The following is a 20,122-nucleotide window of genomic DNA, read 5'->3' on the forward strand; positions in this document are numbered from 1 at the left end:
ATGGAAGAAGGAGGCTGTGCCAGGGGCAAGCTCACAACACTGTAGATGTGACTGAAAGCAAACATTCATACATGGGAGGGACAGGGGACTTCCTGTGTCAGGGCTGCAATGGTAAGCACATTTCAACTCATCAGTTATGGCTTATGAGAAAAATTGTGAGTACAAGCATCTCTAATCCAATTAAATGGTTTTATGATATGAAACAGAGCATGCTTTTCAAGTGGTATCCAGTCAGAGATGAATGGGTGTGCAGGGCCATGGCTGTGAATGGTGCTAGTTGATGGTAAGGGACACTTCATTTGTGCTGATGTTATAGGTTGGGAGTTAAGGAAGGGAGAGGGTATAAATGGTCCTCTGAGCTCATGCTTACTTTCTGGTAGACCACAAGCAAATGAAAACAGAACATCACTGTGGCAGTACCACTCCTCCAAGGGGCTTTTTGTGGCCTCCAATGGCAATATGGCTCTGGTTGGAATGCATCATCACTGGGACATGAACTATGCAACTGACTAGGGGAAATTGAGTCCCTGTTTCCCTAAACGCTCTTCCAATTGCAAGTGACAGAAAGTCAACTCAAAGGACTTGAGCAGAAAAGGAGAATTTATTGACTCATATTAACTTGAGAAACTTTAAGGGTGGCCTTAGAAACTCTAAGGATTGAAGCGATGTTCTCAGAAATTAGCTCTGTCTTGCTTCCTCTCTACCTTGGCTTCTCTTTGCTCTTGCAGACAATTCCTCCTGCAGCAAGGACAGTTCAAGGCTAGATCATGCCAGCGTAACACCCCAAAAGAGAGAGCTCCTGTCTACCAACATCTGAATATAAATTTTCATTGGCCCACCCTAAGTCACGTGCCAATCTCTGGCTCAATCAACAAGGCCATACAGAGGGGGATTATGACTGCCTAGGCCTGAGTGTAGCAGCCTCTCCAGAACCATACGGGTGAAAAGGGACACAGTCCACCAAGGAATGGGGTGCTGTTACCTAAAGGAGGGAAGGGATGCTGGATAAATAAAAGCTAGAGTTCCGTGATGAGTTGAACTTTCCAGAGATTCTCAGAACTGGACTAACGGTTAATGCCGAGGCTACAATTATTAAAGGATCAGGCCTTGAGTCTCATCTTGGCAAGAATGGGAAGGAGGGAGGAATTAGCAGTTACTGGATGACTTCTGTGTATAAGGGACTGTACTTGGTGGTAAACACACTGTTCAAACAATTTTTGTAATTATATCACCCCCATCTTACAGATGAGGAAACAGAGGATCAGGAAGGCTAAGTGATTTTCCCAAAGTCATACAGCTAGCTAGTAAGTTCCAAAGTTGGTAAATCGAGGCATAGGTCGCCATCCTCTGGGACTGAAAACAAATAAAAACCAAACCCATTGCCATCCAGTCAATTCTGACTCATATCGACCCTATAGGACAGAGTAAAACCGGCCCATACAGTTTCCAAGGAGTGGCTGGTAGATTTGGAACTGCCAACCTTTTGGTTAGCAGCTAAGCTCTTATTTCTGCTCCCCTCTATTATCAGGTTTCATGGTCAAAGCCCTACATACATCTGTTATGACTCTTCAACCAGATTTTCTCTGGACTATTTTCAAAGCCCAATATGAATTAAGATATCTTCTTTTTTATCTCTGATTTTTGCTCTTTCAACGTCCCTTAAGAGACACAGGAAGAAGAAAATGGGAAAGAAGCTGGTGTTGTCTACATTGCTCAAGCTGTAACTGGGACCCTGTTACAAGTTGAAATGTGTCTCCCAAAAAGATACGCTCAAGTCCTAATCCCCAGTACCTGAGAATGTGACCATATTTGGAAATAGTGTCTTTGCAGGTGTAATCAGTTAATCTGAGGTCATACTGGAGTAGGGTGGACCCTAATCCAGTATAATCGGTGTCCTTCTAGAAAGAAGAAAAGAGACAGACACAGAGAGAAGACGGCCATGTGAAGACAGAGGTAGAGACTGGAGTTATACTACCACAAACCAGGGAAGGCTTAGAGCTACCAGAAGCTGGAAGAGGCCAGGGAGGATCTTTCCCTAGAGGCTTCATGGGGAGCATGGTCCTGCCAACCTTAATTTTGGACTTCTAGCCTCCAAAACTGTGAGCAAATAAATTTCTGTTGTTTTAAGCCACCTAGCTTGTGGTAGTTTGTTATGGCAGTCTTAGGAAACCAACCTAATTAACCAGCCATCGGCCCGTGTGTTGAGCCACCCCTGCCCATACACCTGTGTGACAAATAGCAGGGCTGTCGGAGAGTCAGCACATCAAATGGAAAGCAAGGTCAGACGGGCCTTGGCCCTAATTCCTGCCTCTAACACAAGCTGTATGACCTCCAACAAATGACATAACCTCCATTAGCCTCAGTTTCCTCATCTGTCAAATGAGGAGGATCTCACTTGTTTTAAAGATACACCAAATAAAAAAAAATACTGTTATTTCCATTCTACTTTCTCTACACACAACTCCTGTCCCTTCTGACCACAGCAGACAGGGGATGTATTCCCAAGGGCAGACAATCCCCTAGCTGGTAAGAAACCACTGACATTCTATAGAGAATTTCAACCAAGAAGAGTGGAGATAAAGTTTATTCGTGGTTACCAAGGGCAGGTGGGAGGGGCAACGGGGGAGGTATTGCTCAAGGGGCACTGAGTTTCTGTTAAGGGTGATGAAAATAATTTGGAAGCCAGTAGTGGTGATGGTTTTACAATATGATGAACAGAAATAATGTTACTGAATTGTATATGTAAAAATGGTTGAAACGGTGAATGTTTTGTTATATATTTTTCATTACAATGAAATTAAAAAAAAGAAGAAGAAGAAAGGCAGAGTCTATTGCCAGGCAGTGGTGAAAAGGTGAGGTAAAAGGCCCTGGGTAAATGCAGGTGGAATGCCTATTTGGACCCAAACACAAAGAAGAAGAGCAGAGGAAGCCAGCCAAGATAAAAAGAGAGCTGGGAGGCTAATAGACGCCCTGAGAAAGAGAGAAACAGAGTAAGAACTGGATAATGTGACTCCTGGGTGATAGAGAAAGAACATGAGAGAGCTTGCCCTTGATTCCTACTTCCGGCCCAGCAGCTCTCCACTTTCTGTCTTAGACTGAGTAAGATCACAGTCCCCATTTCATCTGAGCCAGCGTGAAGAGCCTTCCATTCCTTACAGCAAAACAACACAAAAGAAACAATGAGGGGAACACAGGCACATAGTGAAACCAAACCCATTGCTGTAGAGTCCCTTCCAACTCATAGTGACCCTATAGGACAGAGTAGAACTGCCCGACAGGGTTTCCAAGGAGTGGCTGGTGGATTCGAATGGCCAACCTTTTGGTGAGCAGCCGAGCTCTTAACTACTGCACCACCAGGGCTCCAGCATGTAATAGGTACGCAATAAATGCTATCGCAGTTCTTCTCCTAGACTTGGTTCAGGCACGTAAAACTCATTCAAACTAGCCTCATGTGACTGCAACCAATACTGTATTTGGGTCATGTTCCCTTCTTTTCCAGAAATCCTGGCCAAACTAACTCTGCAAGACATACAGCACAATTAGTGTGCACCTCTTAGCCTTGGCTAATTACCTCTTTTATCAATTAAAAATATTTTCCCATTAAGCCTGGGAGTTGAGAGAGAGAAAGGAGTCTCTTCTCTGTTTCTAAAGCCTCTGAAAAATCCAGCCAGATAATGTCACTGATTTGGTTAATTTCAGGTGCACATCGGGCTATTCAACCTAGGTGAATTTAATGACTCAGGACAGGTCGGGCGATGAATGTCCCTGTAAATCATTTATAATTGCGAGCATAAAAATTAAAAATCAGTCTGAAGAGCAAGATAACGTAATGCTAATGACAGAGAGCAGTAATCTGAAGATAGAGGTTCCCTTCTTTAATCAGGCCCATCCGGATGACAGAGCGCTAAGCCTCTAGGGGATTGTTCTGGAAACAAAAGGCTGGGAACCCACTTCAGTCTTTAATGACTCACTATGATAAAAGAAATTAACTGAATTTTCATATTATAATTACAAAACTTAATAGAGATTTTCCCCCTTCATACTCTTTATTTTTCTCCTAGTTGAGATAAACCAACATACAGTCTACTCTCCTTAGAAGCACGACTTTAAAAGGCCAGTATGTTTTGCCGTGTCATCTTGAAAGTACGGTTAATAAATTGTGTCCAGAAAAAGAAAGTGCTGGTGATATAATGGGGACAGTTTCTAGAAGCTACTACTTCATGAAATTTAGAAATGTCTTCAGCTTATTTTCAATGTTTATATGATACTACAGCACTTCACCACCACCCGTTTGTCAGTTTGTTATGTTGTGGTGGCTGTGTGCTGCTATGATGCTGGAAGGTATGCCACTGATATTTCAAAGACCAGCAGGGCCATCCACAGTGGACAGATTTCAGTGGGGCTTTCAGACTAAGACGGAATAGGAAGAAAGGACTGGTGATCTACTGCCAAAATTTAGCCACTGAGAACCTTATGGATCACAGCAAAACATTGTCAAATTCCTTGCTCTGGACATGCCATCAGGAGGGATCAGTTGCTGGAAGAAGACATGTTTGGTGAAATAGAGGGTCAGTGAGGGCAGGGGAGACGCTTGATGAAACAGATTGCCACAATAGCCACAATGACAGACTACAACATGTTGGTGATTTTGAAGATGACACAGAACTGGGTATTACATTCTATTGTACATAAAGTAGCTATGAGTCAGAGTCAACTTGATAGCAGCTATCATATCATATCTTATATATTATACCATATCGTCGTAACACTTCAAATCAGCCAGAATCAAGAAGGGAGTAAGCACTGAAACATCAAATTCTTCCCTGGTGGTGCCTGCAAACCACAAATTGAACACTCTCCTTCCCCTGCCTTTTCTGCCTTGTGGACACCTGATCGTATTTCCAAGCCTAATTCAGGGAAAGCATCTTCCTGAAAGTCTTCTCCAAGCACCACTCTTCTTTCCCAGCACTTCCCCACCCTGGAAGTTCATCACTCTCTTTTCTAACTTTCCTTGAAACCTCGTACATGAAACGTATTATAACTTAAAACAGTAAGATAATTGCATTCTTCCTTACAAAACTCTAAGCTCTTTGAGAGGAAACTATGTGGAAACCATTATTTACTAAATCTTCAAATACCTGGCACACGATAGACGTTCAATAAATATCTGTTGGCCAATAGAGATCTATTTTTAACTCTAGCTTAACCTGTGAGAAACGAGTGAGGGAAAAGTCAGGAAAACGCCAAGGCTTGAACACTGAAGAATAAAATATACAAAGATAGATAAGGAAAAAAGGTATTTACTTTATAAATGGGCTTCTTTAAATAGATACACACACACACAATTCTTGCTCCTGATGATAAGAAAAAAACATGGAATATTTTCTCTGAAGCTTTTAAATATTTTCAGGAGTCCTTGATAAAATTACAATCTCTTCCTGAGCAGCTGTGGGGACACTGCTCCATGTGATTCTTCTCTCTACATGAATTGTACACAGTCATGTTGTGAGGTGAGTAAGGACTTTTTAGTTGCAAGCAACAGAAACTGACTTCAATCAACTTAAGAAAAAAGAAAGTGGATTTTGTTACTAGGACATAGAAGTACCTCACCAAGCCTGAGGGCAGGAGCATGGCTGAGTATGAGGAAGAACTAGAAGTTGGAACTGAGACATCTCATTCACAGGAAGTTCTCTGTCTCCATCCCATGAATCACATTCCCTCCCATCTCTCTCTCCCTGTATACCAACTTTAGCGAGCACCTGAATCACCTGGAGGACTTGTTAAAACGCAGCTTGCTAGGCCACACCCCAGAGTTTCTAAAGCTGGAGGTCTGGGGTGGGGCCTGCGAATTTGCATTTCTAACCATTTCCCAGGTAATACTGATGCTGCTGGTCTGGGCACTACAGGTAGTGGTTCAGAGCTTGTCTGCTAACCAAAAGGTCAGCTGTTGGAATCCACTAGCTGCTTCTTGGAACCCCCATGGGGCAGTTCTACTCCATCCTACGGGGTCACTATGACTTGGAATTGACTCAATGGCAACAGGTTTTACTATATATCAAGGAGCCCTGGTGGCACAACAGTTAAGGGCTTGACTGGTAACTTAAAGGTTGGTGTTTCAAGCCCTTCCATTGCTCTGAGGGAGAAAAACCTGGCGATCTGCTTCCGCAAAAATTGCAGCATACAAAATCCTGTGGGGCAGTTCTACTCTGTCACATAGGGTGTCTACAAATCAAAATTGACTCTAAGGCACCTAACAACAACAACTCTATAACAGTTAGTCCACCGGACAGTAAGATGACCGCCAGAGCTGCCAAGTTTACCGGTCACAGTTCTAGTGTAAGGGAAGACTTGCCCACAGTCCTACTTCCAACCCACAGTCCTACTTCCAAATTCCTGGGAGACAGAAGTGACTGACCCAGTGTGAGTAAAATATCTACCCTGAGCCCGTAAGCTATGGCCAGAAACATGGCTGCCCTGTGGACATACTGAGCAGTTCCCAGGAAGAGGAGTTGGGCAGATAAACCACCATGTCTTCTACTAGAGACAAAGGAGTCTTTCATTTTTATTGGACTAATAGAAGCTGGGATACCTTTATCACAGCAAAAGTTCATGACTCAGGAAACCCACCCTCAGCAGAAACAAAACTCAAGAGTTACTTCCATCTAGGAGTCCCTGAGTGGTACAAACACTTAACATGTTCGGCTGCTAACTAAAATGTTGGAAGTTCAAGTCCACCCAGAAGCACCTTAGAAAAAAGTCCTGGCAAACTACTTCCAAAAAGTCAGCCACTGAAAACCCTGTGAAGCACAATTCTGCTCTGTCACACACTGGGTTTCCATAAGCCAGAATCCATTGGATAGCAACTAGTTTACTCCCATCTCTGCCGAAATGAAACTCAAGAGTTACAGGCAGTCCCCTGGTTACGAACGTTCAACTTATATACAACCCATGGTTACAAACCAACTCCCAAAAAGCCTATCATACTAAAAATTCAAGGAACACACGACGATTCATAAATAACAAATGGGTGCTACTTTGTGGACACCTATTAAAATATTATTATTATTACTGTATTAGTATGTTAAAAAAAATTTTTTCTTTTTTATTAGTATGTTAAAGATGTTTTAGTGTATCCGTGTTTCTTTAATGTTTTTTATGCATAGAAAAGCACATTATATACTATATACTAAGACAAACATTTGACTAACTGATACTAGATACGAACTGTACCTAACTGTTCTGGCTTAAGTACCAATTCGACTTACAGACAGATTTAGGAAAAGATAATTCGAGGATTGCCTGTACTCCCATCTCTGCAAATAATACACACACACAAAAAAACCAAACCCAGTGCCGTCGAGTCGATAGTGCCTCCCAAATGTCCTCAAGGCAGGAAGGAAGCAGGACTTACATCAGGCTGTGCGAGGCACTCTGGAAGAAGACTGAAGAGCATTGTCCCGGAGGCGACTATATTCCCCAGGAGACACTTGGCAATGTCTGGAGACAGTTTTGGTTGCTACAACTGGATGCAGGGGAGGGAGGCTGCTACTAGTATCTAGTGGGTAAAAGCCAGAGAAGTTGTCAGACATCTTACAATATACAGGACAGCACTCTCAACAAAGAATTATCTGGCCCAAAATGTCAATAAAGCCGAGGTTGAGAAACTCTGTTCTAGAGTCTACAAGATCCCTTGGAAAAATTACATTCTGCACACCTGAGAGACACTACCCTACATAACTGATTTTCAGTCCTGCGTGCTGGTTTAGGGTCCTACACTGCTGCTTGCCGGCTGTGTGAGCTTGGTTGGGCAAGGCCACAACCCTCGGAGCCTCAGTTTCCAAGTATGTAAAATGGTATAATAGGGTATTAGAGGGACCTTAGCCTAGTGCCTGGCACACAGTTAACAATCAATACGTGGTTGTTATAGATCAACATTATTATTATTATTATCATTTGTGAATGAAAATGTAGAAGAAATCTGCCATGTCTCTGGGATGTGGGGTACATGGCCCAACTAACTCAAGAATTTTTATAAGAGTGGAAAAAAAGAGGGCTAACCTCTTCTGAGAAAAAATTTCTTTCAGAAAGGAGGAGACACTAGAACTTGTATATGACATCACTCTGTATCCTCTCCATCTCATAGCAAAGTTTTCTTATGTTGGTACTTTTCATACTGAATTAGGAAAAGTGAATTTTAATATGAGCTGATACTAATCACCCATGACAGAATATTCCCACTTTGATCAAACTTTCATAACATATTAGAAGGAAAAAAGCCCTCTCTTGCCTCTTACAGGTCAATTTCCATGTTGCCTATAAGCGTATGGTAATAACAAGTATCTGTCCATCTGCAAAAGGCTGCTTAACGTAGGCCAGTAACAACATGAAAATCAAGACTGCATTGCCAATGCCAAATGCTCAAGTGATAAGGCCAGCCTCCATCAAGTGGTCAGTACCAATCACTGTGTCCTTGATGCTCAGAATGTAGGTACAAAGCTCTGCCCACAAAGATGTCACATCTGGGGGAAAGCATAAAATCTTGGAATTTTAGATTTGAAAATACCTTAGATATCTTCTAATACAACTCGCTCACTTTTGAGTTACCAGTTCATGGAAGAGACTGGATGAATTTATCTATTTTTTTGTAGCATCTAGACATTAGCCAGCGTGGGAGGAATAATCTGAAGGTCCTCATTTTCTAATGCAGTTTATGGTAGAGAGCCTGTTAGAAGAGCTCTGGGCCAAAATCTAGCTTGACTCTGGGGTGTTTTATTTTTTATTTTGTTTTGACCCAATCTGATAGACCTGTCATTTAATAGGTTAGTTTATATTTCTTGTGATTATTGAATTATTTCTGCCTTCTTACTTTGTGTTTTCTGTTGGGTATCCATTTTCTTGGCTTATGTATTTCCCCTCTTTTTCTGATTTCTTTTAGTTTGATAAAGATTCTGTATTTCTCTTTTTTATTTTGTTGATTTGGAAGCTATTGATTGTTTTTCTCTTCTTCCAACGATTACCCTTAATATTTTAACCTAACTACTTAATTATATATGTGTAAACAAAGTCTAAAATCTCTACACTTCCTCCCAAATGTGACACAGGTCTTAGCATATGACAATGACAATATGACCTGCAAGCCTGAACTATTTACTACTGCCCCTTTAAGGAACAGTTTTGCAGACCTTTTCTGGAATTATAGTTTAACAGGGTAGAAAATTTTAGCTTGACCCTTTATTTTCCCTCAACACTCTGACATAGCACTTTGTTGTCTTCTGGACTTTACTGTTGCTAATAAGACATTCTCCTATATGCATGGCAGTTTCATGATGATGGATCTAGCTATAAATTTTTCTTTATATTGATGGTTTAGAATATGGCATATTCTTTGGACCTAAAGATGTCCTGTCTTTCTTCAGTTCTTTGTCAGATACTGTTTTTCTGCCATTTCTTATGTTGGTGTCCTTGATCTATCCTCCATGTCTCTTGTTATTTTGTTTATTGTTTTGTTAGAATATGCCATATTCTGAGTTAATTCCCCAGTGCTATCTTCCAATTCACTAACTCTTCAACTATGCTGAATAGTTTATTCTATTACTTTTTTTTTGTTTCAACGACTATTTTTTTATTTCCTAGATTTGCAATTGGCTCTTATTCATATTCATATTCACCTGTTCTCATTTCACTTTTTAGCTTGTTTGCCTTTGCTGCTTGCTTAACTCTCCTTGTCTGGCAGCTTTGAAATTACCTCCACCTAGGATACCCCTAATCAGATCTTTTAATGGCTTTTCAGGGATCTTGTTCCATATGTTGGAAACCCTGGTGGCATAGTGGTTAAGAGCTATGGCTGCTAACCAAAGGGTCAGCAGTTTGAATCCACCAGCCGCCCCTTGTACACCCTATGGGGCAGTTCTACTCCAACCTACAGGGTTGCTATGAGTTGGAATCGACTCAATGGCAATGGGTTTTTTTTTTTTTTTTTGGTCCCATGCATTATTGAGGATATCATAGATCTGGTCATGATATGGTAGACATCTTAGTTCAATTCATGCTTGGGAAACTCTGTTCTCCAGCCTCCATAGTCTGCCATCATTCTTATAACCATTGCACAGTGGTTCTCAACCGGGGTGATTTTTCCTTCAAAAGACATCTTGCAATGTCTAGAGACATTTTTTTGTGTGTGTGCTTTAAATGAAAGTTTACAGTTCAAGTTAGTTCCTCATACAAAAATTCATAAATACATTGCTATGTGACCCTAGTTGCTCTTCCTATAATGTGACAGCACACTCTTCCTTCCCACCCCAGATTTCCATTGTTCATTCAGCCAGATCCTGTCCCTTTTTACCTTCTCATCTCACCTCCAGACAGGAGTTGCCCAGTTAGTCTCATGTATCTACTTGAGCTAAGAAATACTTTCTTCACTAGTATCATTTTATGTCTTAAAGTCCAGTCTAGTCTTTGTCTGGAGTTGGCTTTGGGAATGGTTTCAGTTCTGGGCTAACAGAGAGTCCGGGGGCCATGTCTTCCGGGGTCCCTCCAGTCTCAGTCAGACCATTAAGTCTGGTTTTTTTACTAGAATTTGAGTTCTGCACCCCACTTTTCTCCCATTCCATCAGGGACTCTCTGTTGTGTTTCCTGTTAGGGCAGTGATTGGTGGTAGCCAGGCACCATCTAGTTCTTCTGGTCTCAGGCTGATGGAGTCTCTGGTTTATGTGGACTTTTCTGTCTCTTGGGCTAATATTTTCCTTGTGTCTTCAGTGTTCTTCATTCTCCTTTGCTCCAGGTGGGTTGGGACCTATTGATGCATGTTAGATGGCCGCTCTCTAGCTTTTAAGACCCCAGATGCCACTCACCAAAGTGGGACACAGAGCGTTTTCTTAATAAAATTTGTTATGCCGATTGACCTGGAAGTTCCCTGAAACCATGGTCCCTAGACCCCTGCCCCTGCTACTCTGTCCGTCAAAGCATTTGATTGTATTCAAGAAACTTCTTAGCTTTTGGTTTAGTCCAGTTGTGCTGACTTCCCTGTATTGTGTGTTGTCTTTCCGTTCACCTAAGATAATTCTTGTCTACTATCTAGTTGGTGAATACCTCTCTCCCTCCCCACCCTCATAACCATCAAAGAATGTTTTCTTCTGTGTTTAAACATTTTCTTGAGTTCTTGTAATAGTGGTCTCATGCAATATTTGTCCTTTTGTGACTAATTTCACTCAGCATGATGTCTTCCAGATTCATCCATGTTATGAGATGTCTTGAGGATTCACTGTAGTTCTTTATCATTGCATGGTATTTCATTGTTTATCCATTTGACTGTTAATGGGCACCAAGGTTGTTTCCATCTTTTTGCTATTGTGAACAGTGCTGCAATGAACATGGCTGTGCATATATCTATTCACGTGACGGCTTTCTCTAGGATACACTTTAAGGAGTGGGATTGTCAGATCGTATGGTACTGCTATTTCTAGTTTTTTAAGGAAGTGCCAAATCGATTTCCAAAGTGGCTGTACCATTTTACATTCCCACCAGCAGTGTGTAAGTATTCCGGTCTTTCTACAACCTCTCCAGCATTTATAATTTTGTGTTTTTTGGATTAATGCTAGCCTTGTTGGGGTAAGATGGTATCTCATCGTAGTTTTGATTTGCATTTATCTAATGACTAATGATCGTGAGCATTTCCTCATATATCTGGTAGCTGCCTGAACGTCTTCTTTGGTGAAGTGCCTGTTCATATCCTTTGCCTATTTTTTAACCAGGTTATTTGTCTTTTTGTTGTTGATGTTTTGCAGTATCTTGTAGATCTTAGAGATTAGATGCTGAACGGATCTGTCGTAGCCAAAATTTTTTTCCCGGTCTATCGGCTGTCTTTTTACTCTTTTGATGAAGTCTTTTGATAAGCATAAGTGTTTTATTTTTAAGAGATCCCAGCTGTCTAGTTTCTCTTCTGGTGTTTGTACACTGTTAGTAATGTTTTGTTTTGTTTATGCCACGTATTAGGGCTCCTAGCGCTGTCCCTATTTTTTCCTCCATGATCTTTATCGTTTTAGATTTTATATTTACATCTTTGATCCATTTTGAGTTAGTTTTTGTGCATGTTGTGAGGTATGGGTCTTGATTCATTTTTTTGCAGATGGATATCCAGTTATGCCAGCACCATTTCTTAAAGAGACAGTCTTTTCCCCATTTAACAAACTTTGGGCCTGTGTCAAATATCAGCTGCTCATAGGTGGATGAATTTACATCTGGATTCTCAGTTCTGCTCCATTGGTCTATGTATCTGTTGTTGTGCCAGTACCAGGCTGTTTTGACTACCATGGTGGTATAAGAGGTTCTAAAATCAGGTAGTGTAAGGCTTCCCACTCTGTTCTTCTTCAGTAATGCTTTACTTATCCGGGGCCTCTTCCCTTTCCAGATGAAGTTGGTGATTTGCCTCTCCATATCATTAAAAAATGCCATTGGAATCTGGATCGGGATTGCATTATATAGGTAGATTGCTTTCGGTAGAATAGACACTTTCACAATGTTGAGTCCTCCTGTCCATGAGCAAGGTATGTTTTTCCACTTATGTAGGTGCAGACATTTTTTGATTGTCACAAGTTGGGGGGCGGTGCTACTGGCATCTAGTAGGTAGGTGCCAGGATGTCGTTAAACATGCTGTAAGGCTCAGATAACCCCACTAGAAAGAATTATCTGGCTCAAACTGTCAACAGTGCTGACATTGAGAAACTCTGCCATAGCCTCAGGCAGATCAACACTTTTTAGCCTCCTTTCACAATTAAGGGAGTCACACTCTATGCTCGCTGCCTTAAACAGCAGTGAGCATGGCCTTGTTGAAGGAGCCCTGGTAGTACAGCGGGTAAAGTACTTGGCTGCTAACCAGAAGGTCAGCAGTTGGAACCCACCAGCCAATCCATGGGAAAAAGATGTGCCAGTCTGCTTCTGTAAAGATTTACAGCCTTGGAAACCCTATGGGGCAGTTCTTCTCTGTCCTACAGGGTTGCTATGAATTGGAATCTACGGCAATGGGTTTGGTTTATGGCCTTGTTAATCCTTTTTACTCCTCAGAGGTAATAAAAATGAAAAACCAAACCTGTTGCCATGGAGTCATTTCTGACTCATAGCAACGCTATAGGACAGAGTAAAACTGCCTCATAGAGTTTCCAAGAAGTGCCTGATAGATTTGAACTGCCGACCTTTTTTGGTTAGCAGCCACAGCTCTTAACCACTATGCCACCAGGGGTTACCCCGCAGAAGCAGACCTCCTAAATCACCATTCTCTGTCTCCAGTCCCACTCATGATGTTCATGTTGCATTTCTGGCACAGTTATCTTATTTCTGAGCTATGCCTTTTATAGTTTTTCGGTTTTCTACTTTAATATTTTATGTCTCATTGTTACCTGTCCGGAACAGAGATATAAGGTCAAAGCATGAACTCACTGAGCTGTCCTGACCCAGACCAACTTCTCAGTGGGGCAAGTCCATATGAATTCTTTCTTGTTATTTCCTCTTTAAATAAAAATACTGGATGTTTTACAAGATCCCCTGACACAACTCACTGCATAAGGAGGTAACACTTCCTAGACAGAATCTTCTCAGTTATTTTCAGGAAAACAGCTAAAATAGGCTTTGTTATGGGTTGAATTGTGTCTCCCAAAAAGATATGTTGACGTCCCAACCCCTGGTACCTGTGAAAGTGACCTTGTTTGGAAACAAGGTCTTTGAGAATGTTATTAGTTAACATGAGGTCATACTGGAGTAAGGTGGGCCCTAATCCTACATGGTTGATATCCTTATAAAAAGAAGGGAAGAGACACAGAGAGAGAGTCACATAGAGGGAAGACAGCCATATGAAAACACAGACAGAGACTGATGGATGCATCCACAAGCCAGGGAACACCAAGGATCGCCAGGAACCACCAAAAGCTAGGAAGAGGCAATGACAGATCTTCCCCTAGATTCTTCAGGGAGAGCATAGCCTAACCAACACCTTCATTTTGGACTTCCAGCGTTGAGAAATGTGAGACCATAAACATCTATTGTTTTAAGTCGCCTAGTTTGGGATACCCTGTTACGGCAGCCCTTGGAAGCTAATATAGGCTTTTAAGAAAGATCTTCATGTAGAAGCCTTGCAGCTGGCAGGAATAAAAGGATATTGCAGATGGACCCATGCACATTTCACTGGTGCTTCTTCTGCATCCACAGAGATTTTTGAGGGTTGCATTCCAACAGATGTAGACGTCTTCCTCCACAATTTGTCCTTGCTTCCTTGTGTCTTAGTGACCCAGTGAGAACTGCCATATATACAGAAAAAAGACAGCTATGAAATGCCCAAAGCAGGAGTCTCAGTCTCAAATGAGGCTATAGGATCAGGATGTTCAAAGCCAGGCTCCCAGCAGACCCCAAAGTTTCCCTGACGCTGGAGCAAGCACAGAGGTCATCAATATCCAACATTATGCTATTCCAAATCCACTAGGTCTGAGTGCTTTAGGTATAAGACCAGGACTCGGTTACATGTAACATTCCACACAGTTCCCTCTGATTCAGATACCATGCATCCATCCAGTGTATACCCTCTCGGAGTGCATCAGCCCACTCCAGGCAGAGGTGTGGTTCTTAGAGATGCACCGTGTCTCTTCCTAGGGCCATTTATCATGTGTCTGTTCCTCGCCCACCATAGATGTAACAGATGGGATGAAGGATGGACACCTAGTCCAACTCCTCTGAGGAAACTGAATTTGGGACATGGAGACACAGTCATTTACTTGTGCGGAGCCTTGCTAGAAGTCATGTGGAATTGGGGGCTGAGGACACCATTTTGGGATAGCCAGGATAAGGCCAAGCAGGGTATATATGAAGGCACCCAATTGAGGGGCAAGTGAGCACTGAAATCCAGCTGCCCTGGAGGGGTACCTCTTCCTAGTTTGTACAAAGTTGTCATGTGAGCTAGTAGTAGTGGGCCCTGTGTGCAAGTGGATGAGTCTGTAGAAAAGATGGTCTGCAGAGATAAGAATGAAGCAAATGGCCACAGCAATGACATGCAGAAAGAGAGATATGCAAAGAGAAGTTGTCTTGGGTCCTGAAAGCTATGAAGAACCTTGTTCCAGCCCCAGTGATACCCAGCCTTACTTCTTGCCATTGGCATATGGAAGATGCCCTCATATCCTGATAATAAATTCTCTTTTGCTTAAATTAGCTGCAATGAGTGGGTTTCTGCTTCTTGTACTGAAAAATATCCTATTGTGATGAAGCTTCACAAGGGCAGGGGCTATGTCTTGTTCACTATTGTATGCTCAGAGCCTAACATACTGCCCGTACATAGTAGCCGTTCAATACAGATCTGCCAAATGAATGCATGAATGAGAGAGTTGTGACCCGAGCGGTATAAGAAAATGGCAACATTTGAGATTCCTGACCAAGTCCACCTGGAACAAAAGAAGAGGGTTTCTACGGTGAAGTTAAATCAGTAATGTTTTTCACCAGCAGCTACTGCCAAAATGTCAAGAGTACAAAGAAATATAGGGTTGGTCTTCCGTATAAGCTGTAATATTCAGAGAGCTAGGATATTCCCTTGGAAAAAACAAAAATTATCTATGTGGTGAAATAAAACCCAGGATTAAAAAAAAAAAAAATTACCCAGAAAATGTTTTACAAAGTAAAAATAAGTAAATAGGAAAATAATAATTTCTTTCTGGAATCACAGATATTACAGCTGGGATGGTCTGAGAGAGATCAGTCTAACCAGTACTACTCTTTGAAAGAGTAGCTCAGAGAGGTTTAGTAATTTGCATGAGGTCACACAGCAAGGGTGGGAGAAGGGAGCATAGATTCCATATCCTTGACCTTTTAATGCTGTGTTTCTATATTGTGACCTGCCTCTGGCAAAGGGGGTTCTTATCCTTTCTCATCTCTCTGCTACTATGATTAAAAAACAACTTTTATGCTACCCATTGAAACAGTTCCATTTACCACTCTCAGTCTTTTAACCCTGGTCAAATGCTTGGAGTAATGTCTGCATTTATGCATTTATAAACTGAGCACACATTTAAGAAACAACAACCCATCAAATACGTCAGCTTCATTGCCGCTCCATTAAAAAAAAAAAGTTTTAAATGATCAGGTTACCAAAAAAAGTGCAATTTTCTACTGTATTATTGCCTGTGAAATATTACAAGTGCAAAATGTAATTACCTTAATGCTCTTTTTGATATCATATCAGCAAATTATGCTGAGTCCCCACTGTGACACTTCTATCAGGGTGAGCATTATCCTGTTGTGAGTGTCGATGCTGGGGGAAAATGAGGTCACTCCAATGGCTGCAAAGCTCCAGCAATTAGCCACCCCAAGGTTGTTGGGAAGGGTGGATTTCAGAGCCACTTATGGGATGTTAACCTATAAACATCTAGAACCTCTACTTCCTGCTTGATTTTCCCCCAATGAAGCCCCACACAATCATGTACAAAGAATCATTTTATGTAATAAGAAATTTTCTCCCTCTCTTTTCCTTCTTAATCAGCAAATCCCCTTCTGCTATTAACACACACACCACGAAAACTGGAAAAATAGCTAATAAGCATATACTGTGCTGAGGACTAATACCCTAACGCCAAGAGGAGAAAAACACACACACTGTGATGTGTTGGAAGATCAGCTTTTCTTCACGTTAAGCAAACAAAAATAATAACTTCCAGCAACCTTTGGAGGCCGGTGATTTGTTTTCTAAAGTTCAGAAGCTTTATTTAGAAGATTAAATAGAACGCAGGGGGGAAAAAATTTTATGGCTTTGCCGAACAGCTCCATTTACTTTGGGTATAAAAACATAGTGTGCTGAAGTCTTATCCAACCTATAGGCAGGAGGAAGCTGCCTAGGTAAAAACACAGCTCTGAGCGTTTAAGGCACAAATACCAGGCAGATTGTAAACAATTCCTCTATCAAAACAAAGGACCCCTTCCTTATCTCATGCTCTTGGAGCACTGTTTAAAATTACCTGGAAAGAATCTTGTGATACAGATGCAATAATATAATTTAGTCTCCTGACCGAAGTCTGTAAAAATTAAATTTCTGAGGCTGAAGATTGTTGATAAAGAGCTATTTTATTCATAGCATAAAACTGATTTCTGAGAAAAGGAAACCGTTGGCTCCGACTCAGCAGCTTTTTCAAGCTTAACTGCAAACCTGAAAACATTCAGGTCAGTTACTAGATTTTGGGCATCTCTGCATTTTCAGTGTCCATTTTCGATAGAAAACTATCCCTTAGGCTGCCATTCCATCTGGAAAATATAATTAATAAGTCATTGTCTCTCCACTCTGCACAATGCCTTATTAGAATGTACAAGAAAGAGAAGGAAAAACGAAGACCCATTTATTATGTATCAGCCCCCAGCCCTGCCTCACAAGCTTCTTAAGTACCCTCAGACCCAGAGCAAAACAAACAAGGCAGTTGGACTTAGATGCAGAAACTCGGCCCTCTCCTCTGAGCACACAGAATTGTCTTTGCTCTTTCTAACTGTCTGGTCTGCAAGCCCAGGCTTATCACACATCTCAGCTGCATCAGGCTGAAGAACAGAAATACGTCAAGGTGTCCACAGGGTCTGACCAAAGCCACCCTCCTGTGATAACACCCTCAAGGAAGCCCAGGGGGAGGAAGAGACCACAGTGGAGCCCACTCCAGGGCCAGGTCCTTTCAGGAGCTGAGCATCCTTAATTCAGCATCAAACTGGGTAATTTCAAACCCAAGCTCTGCCTGGCCATGTGAACTTGGGAAAATGTTTAACCTCTCTAAATCTCAGTCCTACTACAGAGTAAACACTGAACTATTAGCTATTACTATGATTAAAATGTACTTACTTATTAGTTAGAATACAGGCAATGGCTTCTGTCCTCCAGGACACACCCCGATGGGCTCTGATTCATCAGGAAAAATCATCGCAAAATGCTTGGTAGAAGTTGTTTAATAATGTGAGCAAGTATTTTTATTCCTAGTTTTTGGTTAAGGAAACAGACGCACAGAGATGTAGATGTCCAGGCCAAGTGCAAGATCACAGCTCAGCTCTTTGCCCTAAAGCCCTATCTAAGACTACAGGGTCCCATCCTCATGAAGGCTTCCCTCCTTCCTAACCCGGGTCTCTCCATCAACATCCTTAGGCCGCAGAAGCATTTTAACGCTACATTAAACCTAAAAGGCTTACCTTTTTTTATCCCAGCCCTTTTTAGCTCTGAATTTACAGTATTTACTTACTGCATGCCGACCTGACTAATGTCTAAATTTGGGCATTGTGTTTGCCTGTGTGTATATGTGTGTGTGTGTGTAATTCCAATCCTCCACAGTTAACCAGGGTGCTGTCTTTCTTGGCTTCTTGGTTTCTGTACCTCCCTGCTTCAGAGCGCCAGGTATTTGGGATTAAATCCAGCCTGAAATGTTATTTGCTCTGTTTAGTGCTTTTATGATAATTCTTTTATTATCTGCATGTGCTTCCCTGCTAATTGTACAATTGTTGTAAGCAGGCAGCCTGTGAGCAAAACAGGAGGGTGGGGGGTTTGGAACTAGCCAATGTTTCATAGGATCCAGGCAAGGGAACGACCAAAGGCAGAAATGCCAAAAGGGAAAGGGGACGATTATTTTGCAGTTCTCCAGAAACAGAGCCCTGTGCTGCCCTGAGGACACATCAATTGATTCAAGGCATTTAGCAAACGTTCCAGTAGGAAAAAGTGTAGAAGAGAAAAATGAGTGCTATTCCTAAGATCCTATGAGGGTGCCCAAAATAAACCTGAATTTTCAGACTCTAGAATCCATCCTTGACTCAATTCAAAGAATGTTTAGAAAGTGAAATACAGCATTTACATTTTTTAAATAGCCAAAAGACTTTGATGAGAGTTGGCATACTGACGTAAGCATGAAGATTAAAATAGCTAAATGATAAATTCCCAAACCGATTTCAAACAGAAATTTTTTAAATCAGCCTTCCGATACGTATGTTAATAACAGAACTCACAGGAACAATTATGCTTCCCCCTCTACAAAAACATTCCAGTAGCTTGGAATTCACAAGGAGCCCGGAGATCATGATCTATGTGAAATACTTGACTATGCAGAAGTTATTTTAAAAGACCACATATGCACATAGAAAACAAATTATGTAGTAGTTCTTGGTATTTTTGTTAGCTTAAAAATGATTTTAGTATTGACATTTTATACAGTGTAATGAAACACAAATTATAATTAGAAAACACCTTGGCGTTCATTCTCAAATTCATCTTTTGCAATTCCCAGTTTTCTGACAACTGCTCAGCCACTGGAGATGAGGGATGATCCACCATTACCAACCTTAAACTTAACCTCCCCATCAGTCTCTAAGATGCCTGCCACTTTTCACTCTTGAAATGGACAGGAGAAAAGAAGGATTTACTACGAGGCTACTGAAGCTTCCCAGTCTTTACTTGTAGGGGCCCCTTTCAAGTCCCTGGATCTATTTTTTTTCCCTTGAATCTAATTTTGTATTTATAATTTTATATTCTTTTTCATTAAAAAAAAAAAAAAACTGTGTAGAACCAGTTCTAATTCACCAAGACCCCACATCCAGAGTAGACCCCAGAGAGTAGAACTGCTCCATCGGGTTTTCTTGGCTATAATCTTTACAGAAGCAGTTTGCCATTTCTTTTTTCGGTGCTGCTGCTGGGTGTGTTTGAACCTCCAATCTTTAGGTTAGCAGCTGCCAATGGCAAACCACTTGTGCCAAAATATACCCAGTTGTATACCCATTACAGGAAAGCCTGGTGGTGTAGCGGTTAAGTGCTACGGCTGTTAACCAAAGGGTCAGCAGTTCGAATCTGCCAGGCCCTCCTTGAAAACTTTGTAGGGCAGTTCTACTCTGTCCTATAGGGGCGCTATCAGTCGGAATTGACTCAACGGCACTGGGTTTGTATACCCAGTGCTATCAAGTTGATTCTGACTCATAGCGATTCTATAGCACAGAGCAGAACTGCCTCATAGGGTTTCCAAGGCTGTGATCTTTACAGAAACAGACTGCCACACTTCTCTCCTGCAAAGCTGCTGGTAGGTTCGAACCACAGACCTTTCAGTTAGCCATCGAGCACTTAACCATTGTGCCAAAATAGGACCACCCAAATGCA

The 20,122-nt window shown here is 41.6% G+C and overlaps 1 protein-coding gene and 1 long non-coding RNA gene across 4 annotated transcripts in view; both read right to left on the reverse strand.

Moving 5' to 3' along the window:
• The window catches only part of LOC126079669 (uncharacterized), a 202,421-nt gene that overhangs the window by 21,704 nt on the left and 160,595 nt on the right, over positions 1 to 20,122 (reverse strand). The gene's annotated exons all lie outside the window — the stretch shown is intronic.
• LOC126079673 (uncharacterized) lies at positions 8,240 to 18,809 on the reverse strand. The gene is made up of 3 exons (XR_007518231.1): positions 17,840 to 18,809; positions 16,980 to 17,262; positions 8,240 to 14,285 (listed from the first exon to the last, which is right to left on the reverse strand). It is a non-coding gene; the product is annotated as an uncharacterized LOC126079673 (long non-coding RNA).

Source organism: Elephas maximus, chromosome 7 (genome assembly GCF_024166365.1).
Source record: "Elephas maximus indicus isolate mEleMax1 chromosome 7, mEleMax1 primary haplotype, whole genome shotgun sequence".
NCBI classification, from domain to species: domain Eukaryota; kingdom Metazoa; phylum Chordata; class Mammalia; order Proboscidea; family Elephantidae; genus Elephas; species Elephas maximus.